This window comes from Heterocephalus glaber, unplaced genomic scaffold (assembly GCF_053883595.1).
Source record: "Heterocephalus glaber isolate CG9 unplaced genomic scaffold, H.glaber_assembly_v1.0 deba00001673, whole genome shotgun sequence".
Lineage (NCBI taxonomy): Eukaryota > Metazoa > Chordata > Mammalia > Rodentia > Bathyergidae > Heterocephalus > Heterocephalus glaber.
Window position 1 is genome coordinate 14,233,345 of NW_028258410.1, and position 10,830 is coordinate 14,244,174.

Here is a 10,830-nt window from a genome sequence, read left to right on the forward strand (position 1 = left end):
CCCCCCCCCCCAAACCATGTTACACTTTGAAACAGACATTTGTATCTCTTAAGGAAAGTTATTTTGGAAATTTCTAGAAAGCCACAATACGGCCTAATTAAGTGGAAATGATGCTAAGAAAGACAAGCATTCTAAAATTTCATGGCTCTCTAAGTGTAAATCCCAAAGACTGCATTTTCACAAAAATGCCTCCTTTATATGGAAAAGACCCTCAGTACTGTGCCCACCACTTGCAAAGTGTCAATGCACACATGTTGCTCTAAAAGTGAAGATATCACCAATGCCTAATATCTGCAAAAGTTTTCTTAGTTTTGCTCTTTCTAAATAGCACACTGAATCAGGCAGGCTGGCAGGATGGTGTGTGACTGTAATCCCAGGACTCTAGGCGGCTGAGGTAAGAAGATCCAAGGTGGAGTCCAACCTGACCAGTTTGGTGACTTAGAGAGACTTGTCTTTTATCTGAAAAAAAAAATGTGTGAGGATATACCCACAGTTCACTGTGCAGATACAAGGTCCAAGCCCCAGGATTTCAAATGTGAACAGCTAAGAGATAGATGATAAATAGATAAAAACATTCATAGATAATTAGGTAAAGAGAATAAAATAAGTGGGCACTGATTTTAGTATGAAGAAAACAATAGGCCATAAGGTTTTCTATCACATGGAGGCATTGGTCGAGGAACCCCAAGGGATGACCTCACTTCCTTGGCAACATCTCCAAAGAGAACTGGGAACCCTTGCTAATGGGCATCACAATGTAGTAGCTGCTGTCTCATTTCAATCTCATCACAATCTAGTAACTGCTGTCTGCAAGCTCACTTGGCCAGAGATGGTCAAGAGTGAACATGCTGAGCTGCTTCTCCACTTTGAGAGGTCACAGCCTCAGCACCCCAGGCAGAGAAAGTATCTGTGAAAGATTAAGAAGACAGCTGACTCCACCCAGAGGCCACAGGCCACAGTGCAGCAGCCACAGGACTGTCACAGACACCCCAGGGAGGTCTCCCCGGGAGTGCCCACCAGTGACCTACCACAATCAAGGTACCCCAGTGAAGGCTCCCTAAGCCCCAAAACCAATGGCACAGAAACTGGGAAGAGCGGGGGGCAACTATCTCCAGGCCCAGAAACACCCCACAGCTCTGGGCAGGTCTTCCCAGAGCTGGGCACAAAAGACCTAGAGAGTCAAAGTGCAGGGGGGGAGACCGAAGTCACAGCCACCGGCCCCCAAGAGACCCTGAGAAGCCTGGCGGACATCCACCCAGGCCTGGCTGCCACTACTGAAAACACAGAGAGCCATGCAGAATCCCGGCCAGTGTGTTCCCTGCAGACAGTCGGGCCGCGCTCGTTCTCTGAGCCCTGCCTGCCTGTTTCCCCGGGCAGCCAACCCGACCATGGTCTCTTCTTCCCGGGCACCTCCACCACCCACGCCTCTACCCGATCGGCCTTGATTTTGGGAAGAGACATGACGACAAGGTCTCTTGAGAATTTAATTTTCTCTAAGGGCCTGTGTGATAAAGATCGAGATGTGTGGCATTTGGGCAATGAACAGCTTTGCACCACACGCTGGGTAGAGGAGGAAGGAGACCCGCATACTGCGTCACCTCAGTTGGAGTTAAAAGAGGCCATTAGGCTTTCTGAGCTCAAGAAGGATTCTGAGCTCTTAATTCATGCATCACCTTGTATATCAGAACATCCTAAAGTGCCTTGTCCAGGAGGGGAGAAATCCATCCACCACAGATCTGCAGGCTGCTGGAGAAAGCTATATTACGCAAATGGCCACGCTTTTCAGGCCAAATGCTTCAGCAGAGGAGCTCGCTGTGCTGTGTGCACAGACCTTGCAGGGGGACTTGGCTGCCGGGTGTATAAGTGCACCGACTGTAAACTCTTGGTTCACAAGAAGTGCCACAAACTTCTCACGGTTGAATGTGGGCAGCGTTCTTCACCATCAGAGACCATGATGCCAGTTGATCCATCATCCGTGGCTTCAGACCCTGCAAAGACAGCGATCCCACGTAACCTTTCAACTTATGAGGCTTTAGAACAAGTTGATAAAGAGAATGGGGCAGGGAACACAGGGGAAGGTGGCAAAGCTTCATCTGGTCTGGGTCTTGAGGACTTTGACTTGCTCCGCGTGATTGGCAGAGGAAGTTTTGCAAAAGTACTATTAGTCCAACTGAAAAAATCAGATTGTAAGTATGCAATGAAAGTAGTGAAAAAAGAGCATGTCAGCCCTGATCGGGTATGGGCAGAGAAGCACGTTTTAGAGCAGGCAGCCAATTATCCCTTTCTTGTTGGACTGCATTCTTGCTTCCAGACAGAAAGCCGACTGTTCTTTATTCTAGACTATGTCAATGGCGGAGATCTACTGTTTCATATGCAGCAACAAAGACTACTTCCTGAAGAACATGCCAGGTTTTACTCTGCAGAAATCTGTTTAGCGTTCAACTATCTACATCAGCGAGGGATAATAATAACAGAAATTTGAAATTTGACAATTTACTACTGGATTCAGAGGGGCATATTAAACTCACCGATTACTGCCTGTGTAAGGCAGGCTTACAGCCAGGAGGTACGACCAGAACTTTCTGTGGCATTCCTAATTACCTGGCTCCAGAAGTTGTAAGAGGAGAAGATTATGGTTTTGGTGTGGATTGGTGGAATCTCGGAGTAGTCATGTATGAGATGATGATCGGAAAGTCTCCATTCCATTTTGATGAGAGCCTTGTTAACCCTTATGAAAACTCAATGGATTATCTCTTGAAAGTAATTTTGGAAAGCAACATTTATATACCTCCTTGTCTGTCTGTACATGCTGCCAGTGTACTGGAAAGATTTCTGGACAGGGACCCAAAGAGACGATTGGGCTGTCATACTCAAAAGGGCTTTGTTGATGTTCAGGAACATGCATTCTTTCAAAATGTGGACTGGGACATGATGGAGCAAAAGCAAGTGGTACCTCCTTTTAAACCAAATGTTTCTGAGGAATTCGGTTTGGACAACTTTGATCCTGAATTTACTAATGAGCCTGTCCGGCTCACCCCAGATGATAATGACATTGTGAAGAAAATAGATGGATATGAATTTGAAGGTTTTGAGTACATCAATCATCTATCCATGTATGAAGAAGAATGAGTCTGATCCTCATTTTTCAACTATGCACTCTGCCTATGTTGCCATTTAGTGCTTGGAAAAACTTGTCACCAGCCTAGATAGAATTAAACATTTCATAGTTGTCTGGAAGCTAATTTTAATTTCTTTTTTTGTGGTTATATTTAGATGTAATATTTGATTCTTATAGTCTGTGGTAGAGAACATAGAATTTTTTGTTAATAGAGTTGCTTTTTATGAATTGATGTAAATAACAATGAGACAATTGCTTTTTAACCACACTTACATACACATTCCATTTGTTGAGTGACACATAGTGCCTAACATTTTTTTCTTTTTATTTATGATACAAGAAAACAATTTGTCTTTGAAGTAGAATGTCTTACCTATGGTAGTTACTCTCCAAACCACATTGCCTGTACTTGTGGGGCCCAGTTTTTGTACTCTTCAGGGAAATAGAAAAAATAACAACAATTTTGAATAACTCCATAGAAAACACATACATTATAGTTTTATCTTCTTAAGTAAGTTAAGTGTTATTTAAGTATTTTTTTTTGTTTTTTTGTTTTTACTAGGATAACACATGAAATACTCAGTAGAATTCATTTCAGGGGCAGAGTTCTTCAAATGTTTTTATTAAAATTAGTACTTAGCAATTTATCATTTGAAGAGTTCAGGATATAGTATCCTCTATTTTGGAAATTTTTTATGCAAAGAACTTGAAAGGTAACTATTATCTAAATAAATTTCAAAGCTACAAACAGTAAAATTTAACTTTAGGTAAGCTATTTAGTTTTAAATTTAGAATTACTTAAAATTGGTAGGCATTTAATAAATTATCTTTTTATTTTTTTTGGATGCCCCGTTTCATGAGAAATACAACTTTTCCAAAGCTTGTAGTCATATATTATGTTTTCTTCAAATAAATGAGTTTGAAAGTACTGAAAACATCAAAGGAAAATGTTTATAGACATTCATGTGTTCATTTCCAAGGGATATATGTTTCTCTTAATCCCTGGATCTTGTGTTAAAACACAAAGCAGTAATCACAACATAAACTTACAGAGAATTCTAACATGACAGAAATATGTTTATTATCTTGCTTTTAAGTGGTGCTCTTTCCCATAGGGCACTTCAGAATGTAGAATAGTCACACAGGGTGTTTGTTTAACATTTTTATTATTGAGGCCGCATTAGAATTCTTTTGGGCCTTTGGACCTCATTTTGAGAAACACTTTCTTCAAGTTATTCTTTTGTCCTCCAGCTAAACGGTAGAAAATGTGTCCATAGTGTAATATTTTCAGATGTTATAAGCAGACATTTATAACCATATGAACATTTCTGAACAAATTTTAAATGAATGACTTTGTGAGAGATCTCATTTGCTCTCCCCAACAAAATTGTATCAGTTTTCTGCCAATGATATGCAAATGATGAGCATTTATCTTTGATGAGGTTTTAACCATTATTCAGGGTGGCCTTTCGTTTTTAAAATTTTCAAGTAATAAGATTGACTGTATATTTGTGCAGAATTGCATTACAGATATGTTTTTAGCTGTGTTCTACTTTTGCAGTCTTTAAGTTCACATCAGTTCTTTTCATGCCACGTAGAAGTTCTGTCAAAATCCTCACTAGGGCAATAAGGCAGTTTAAGGTCAGAACGGTTGGTATTCCGGTGTTCTAGGAAATAGTTTATTTTTCATAGCCCTGTGGTCAGATCATTTTATGCATATGTAGCTTGGATTAATTTTCAAGTACCTTGTTCAGTGCTGGTGTATTTACTTTACAAATTTGTTTTGTTTTGATTTGTGTCATGTAGAGCACTGTCTCGGCCATCATAATGTAATCTGTATTTCTGTACTTTCTTTTTTCATGTTAAAAAGCTTTAAATAAAACATTTAATACAAAACAAAAAAACAAAAAAATCATTTTTATATAAGACAAGGCAATGCTGTTGTTTTATTCCAGATCAAATCTCAAGAGCAAGCAGAAAGCATATTTTTCATTTTTCTTTGGTTAAAGCTACTTTGAAATAGAAGTAGTTTTGTCAAATTGAAAAAAATAACACAAACATATATGCCTGAATGACACCTCTTATGTGCACATATCTATTTCTAAAAAGTCTCGAGAAAGTAAGCAATATATCGGTATCATTCCAGACTTGTTTACAAAAGTTCCGTAAGTGACTTTCTGAGATCAAACTCAGTGCTCCTTGAGTCAGTGGGATGTTGCATACATTATTTATTAGCTAATTCCCAAGAACAATCATAAAAGGCTTGATCTTGTAGCCTTCCCTCCCTAGCTTGATTCCCACTAGTTTCCAGCAAGTCATAGGCACTTATGCGTTACAGAATTAAGCTGTGATTAATTATGAAATAAAACATGGTCTTATCCATACAAGCTGAGAAGAGGGTGTAGTGCCTGAGATGCCCTAGAACCTTTGCCTTTGGCTTTGTATTCAGATGTCAAGATATCGGCTTGATTTTGACAACTTGACCAATTTGCCTTTCTTTTTCTTTCCTTCCATTAAAAGCAAAATGAACAATCTGAATTCATTGTTTAAATCGCAAGCTTCCTTGTGTGTACAATATGGATGGACAGGGTGTCATTTCTATGTCAATAATACCTATATTTAAAATCATCTTATCCAAACACATAAGGAAATGTAAATAAAGAGCATTCTTAATTGGCTCTTTTGATGAGGGATGTGCCAAAAGGTAAATTATTTTGTGTTGCTGCTGTCACTAAAAAACAAGTGAGAAGACCACACTAAACCCTTCACTACGAAATTACTAGAAGAAGTTTAACTCAAACTTTTGTTTTTTAACACTTCTGTGGGTGACTCGCTGGCCAGTGTTTGATGAAACAATTTCTTAGTGATACCTGTTCAAAGAGAAAAGAACAAAAAAACAAAACAAAAGTACTAGGATTTGTACAATTAAAAATATAAAGTGGCTCAGAAATTTGAAGGAAAACTTGTATGGAACCATATTGTTTGGGCTACACTGTGAAATAAAATGTTGAAATTTTTTTTCAGTTTTTTTTGGTACCAGGCATGGAACTCGGGTCCTCGCACTTAGGAGGCAGGCGGTGGAACCACTGAGCTAAATCCCCGACCTAATAAAAGGTTGAATTTAATCGCTGGGAAGCCCAGGCTTCTTCCTAGATGGGACAGCCTCTGTGTCTTTGTCCTGCATGGGTTTGCGGCCCTGATTGAAGTGCATAGCTTGGCTATGCAGGGGGACCACGACGTGAGGCTCTTTCTGCAAATCCTCCAGCCATTATTTTTAACCATTCGTAGGAGCTGCTTCTGTTCTCCTCCTATTTCTTTGTTCCACATGTGGCTTTAGGTGCACCTGTGCTGGCCATTTCCAACTTACTTCCTGCTAAGAGTGCCCGACCTGAAGTGCCACTCAGGCTTTGTAAATCAAAGTGGAGAGCTGACCTGAGAGTCCTGGGGTTCCCAGGTAAGGCACAATCAGCAAATATGGAGCATGGGAGGATACAATGCCTAAGAGCAATCCTTATCCAACAGGAGGCAGGAAGGAGAGGACCAGGGCTCCAGCTGCTGTCTATTGGTGAGGCAACAGTGGGAAGCATTGATTATGTCTTAGAGGTCCTAAAGTAATTCATCTGCTTTCCCCACAGTAAAACCCATCATCATTCTGGGCTTTTTGTTCTTTCTCTGTTTTGTTCTTCCTTGCTCCCGTTTCCTTCCAATAAAATTCACCTTCCAAATAAACCATCTGTCTCCAAGTCCTTGCCCAGATTCTGATTTGGGAGCTGAGTGACTCAGAGTTTAAGACTCACCATCAGCCTCTGGAAGTGATGTTTACATGGGAAAGGAGAGGGATCGATTCCAGAATGGTTGGAAGCTAAGAAAGGTCACAAGAAAGTGTCATAAGGATTATTCTTAATGATAGATGGCAATAATTTTCCACATAGAAATGTCTTTCCCCATCACACAGTTTTGTCATGACTATCATTGCTAACCTAAATTAAATGTTAATGTGCCATGCTGTTTTAAAGTGTCTTAAAGGTATGTTGTTAGGTGTAGATTGTTTATAAAATGGCCCCAGTAACTGCCTGGAAGTTACTTTGTTTCACACCTTAGTGGTTTCCTCCACTAAAGTCCCCTCCAGCACTGATTCTGGGTATGGTCATGTGAGTGACGTAGACAAATGACATGGCAGTCAATATGAGGCAAACAGAGGTTCAAGTGCTGGCACACTCGGTCTTCTCTTGTGCTTCACTTGGAGCTCAAAGTCACCACTAGAATGAACTGGAAATCCTCTGCTAGAGAAGCCATGTGTGGGAGAGATGAGACATCAGACCTAACAGCCTGCCACGTGTCAGACCTGTGAGCAACACCACGTTTGAGGAAGTGACCTCAGATTCATTAGAAATAATGTTTATTGTTTTAAAATGCCAAGCTTCGGGTCATTAATTACTCATCAAATCTCACCAATAGGGATGTGCTGCTTCTTTCAGCCTCTCTTCATGTTTCCTTCAGGGCATTCTCACCCGAATTTCACAGGTGGATGAGCGAGGGAGGCTCTGAGAATGTGTTTCTCCCAAAGTCACAAAGCTGGTAAATGGCAGGTCAATTTCAAATCTAGGTTTGTTTGATCCCAAAGCAAATTACCTTCCTATGATTGTCATATTAACCAAATATTTTTAAAGGAGTCATTGATTAATTAATTAATTATCTTTTGGGGGACCTTCTTTGTGTCAGGTGTTGGGTAAAATACTGCTGGTGTACAAATGAATACTGGTACCTCAGTCCACAAGTGCTTCTCTGTGCAAGCACTTTGGTTCATGAACAAAAGCATTTGGCGAAATTTTGTTTTTGTTTGCAAACTCTATATGAGGTGACAGATGTGACAGTGGCCATCTTTCCCAAAACTGTAGAACAAGTTAAGATTATGAACCAAGGGCTCATTGTATTCTCAGCAATGATTAACGGATGCAGATATGTAAACTTGAGGGTAATGTAAACCTCTGGGTAAGCATTTCACTGTATAGTTGGTGAGTACTTCTACTCTGTTGGGAATTAGAATATGGATAAAAGAGAATATAGCACTGTATTGGGATTTTTATGTTTGACTTTGGGTAATTTTGAAAAACATTTCTTTGTCAAGCTCTATTTTTGCTAAACAGTTCAGATTTATATCTGGGGCCTAAACATGAAAATGATGTAAATTCTTTTCACTACATCTTATTTCAACTGTCTAGAAATAATGATCCTCACTATGCACAACTATATATTCACGTTTTATGTATGACTTGCATTTTAAGTTCTAAGTACTCCAAGTGTGTACAGTTCTTGACTGAACACCACTGAGACTCCAAACAGGGTCTCTATTCAAACTGTTTCCTTAGCTCCAATTAACTCAGTTTGTACAACTGTGGGGTTTCTGTAGTGGAACCTTGGAGTGTTTGGAGACTCAAGGGCCTGTGATTTATCCTGAACAATTATACTGCAATTAGAATAATCAGGATGACATCTAAGCCTGCAGCATACTGTATGTAGGAGGGGAAATACTGGGGAAGAAAAGCACATACTATATGTTATAGTCATGACAACACACGTTTCTCCAACAGATACACTCAGGAACATACACACTCAGACATGGGTACACTCATGTACACACTCACACACCTGTCCCTGAATTCAGTCTGCTTTAAGCCTCTTCAGAGGGGTGTTCTGCAGCCAGTACTGTGTGGATTCCATTACTTTTATGGGAACACTGCCCACCCCAATGAGATGTGTGCCTACTTTAATTAATTCCGGTAAGCTGTGAGCATCTTGATTTCCTACCTGCCAGACTGAAGTGCACATGAACGGGGGCCCAGTAGGGGCTGATAAGGCAGGTCTGGTGAGAAAGGCTGATCAAGACAAAATTTACTTTTGACCTGTTTTCAAAAATGTGTGTACTGTCTACTTTTCACTCAAGAAAAGAGTAGGGAGAAAATTCTCTTCTGCTTTGAGAGTCTTCTTTTACCTGTAAATACTAAGATCATTAGTCTTGTTTAATAAAATGCAATTTAAGGGTAGGTTTGGTGTTTAACCACCAGGTATCACATTGATGCAATGGGAAAACAGCCTGGAGTTCTAATAAGCCGCTTTTAGAAATAAAGCTCCATCTAATGCTGGTCCTACCTGTCATGGAAGCTGCCCTGGCCCTGGAGAAGAACCTGAACCAAGCTCTTTTGGATCTTCATGCCTTGGGCTCTGCCAAGACAGACCCCCATCTCTGTGATTTCCTGGAGAACCACTTCCTGGATGAGGAGGTGAAGCTCATCAAGAAGATAGGCGACCACCTCACTAATGTCCGCAGGCTATCTGGCCCCCAGGCTGGGCTGGGCGAGTACCTCTTCGAAAGGCTCACCCTCAAACATGAGTAGGAGGCCCCGGAGCCTGGTGGCCTTTGAGGGGCTCCTGCTCACTTGGCATCAGGGCTTTGGCCTAACCCTCTCCCTCCAGCCAGTAGGCAGCTTTCTCACCTCTCTGGAGCCCCCTTCCAAGTCTTGGACCAAAAGAAAATAAAGCCTTTTGCAGCAAAAAAAAAAAAAAAAAAAAAAAAAGAATCGGGTAGGTAGCTTCGTGTCTTAGAGTATCAGATCACTCACTTGTCTGTTGCTACTCCTGTACATCTATTTTTAACTCTAGTTCTGTATCTATGTGTAATAGTGCTTTTGAAAAGAATTTTTTTTTTCATTGTGAGCAGTGATGTCTTTTTCTAGAAGAAGCCAGAGAGACGATCTCTGCTACAGTGGATTTTTGTCTGCTGATCTTTAGGATATTCTTTCATTATGTGAGCACCTATTCCATTATAGGGGGTGGGATAGGTATACATGCAGAGCTCCACTCTAGGGCTGGTAACATGAAAAGCACATAAATGCATGGAGAGACACAGCCAAGAGCCACGAATCCTTCTCAGAGTTAACCAATGGGACCGTCTGAGAAATAATATTTCAAGTAAGTTGCAAAGGATGAACTAGAGTCCCCACTTGAGGATACAGGCATGGTTACTTCAGGCATGGGGGACAGTACATTAGAGGATTTGGTGGACAAGAAAAGAACTGGTCTGATGGCAGCACAGAGAAGAGGCCAGTGTGACCAGAACAGGGATTGAGAGAAGTCATATAATAAATGACCCAGTATTTATGGGCTATGAGGTCTGTTTTGTAACTATTCCACTCTGTAGTTACAGCATGAAAGCAGCCATGGGCAACATTTAAATGAATGAAGGTGGATGTGCCCCAATAAAACGTTACTTACCAGAACAGGCAGTGGGCAGGACTTGGCCCTGCCTTGGGAGTTCCCAGACAAGCACAGAGGAATAAAAGGCGATGTGGTGAAGCAGCAGGACACTGAGGAAGGACATGACCAGGGTGGGCAGGGTCATGAGGAGCTCCATGAGAAGTGAGCAGAACAGATTTCTGCTCAGGCCAACGTGGGATGGACTGTCCCCTGCCACTTAGCAGCTTTACAGTCTTGGTTTTCATATTGCCCAAAGGTGATGGCAGTTATATTTTATTCCTACCTACCAAGGCAGTCACCAGTATTAAATGAGACAACACAGGTGTCTGTGTAAGAGACACAGTCAGCAAGCTCAGTGAATCTCAGTTCTTTTCTAGTCCACATGTTACGACTTGAAATATAAGAGGAAGTGGTGCTTTTAGAAAGCTTCAGCAGGAAAGCCTCATAGAGGTGCCCCC

At 41.1% G+C, this 10,830-nt stretch overlaps 1 pseudogene; it reads left to right on the forward strand.

The window, feature by feature from the left end:
* The first annotated feature begins 783 nt into the window (after nucleotides 1-783).
* LOC101726689 (protein kinase C iota type pseudogene) lies at nucleotides 784-3,237 on the forward strand (annotated as a pseudogene).
* The last annotated feature ends 7,593 nt before the right edge of the window (nucleotides 3,238-10,830 follow it).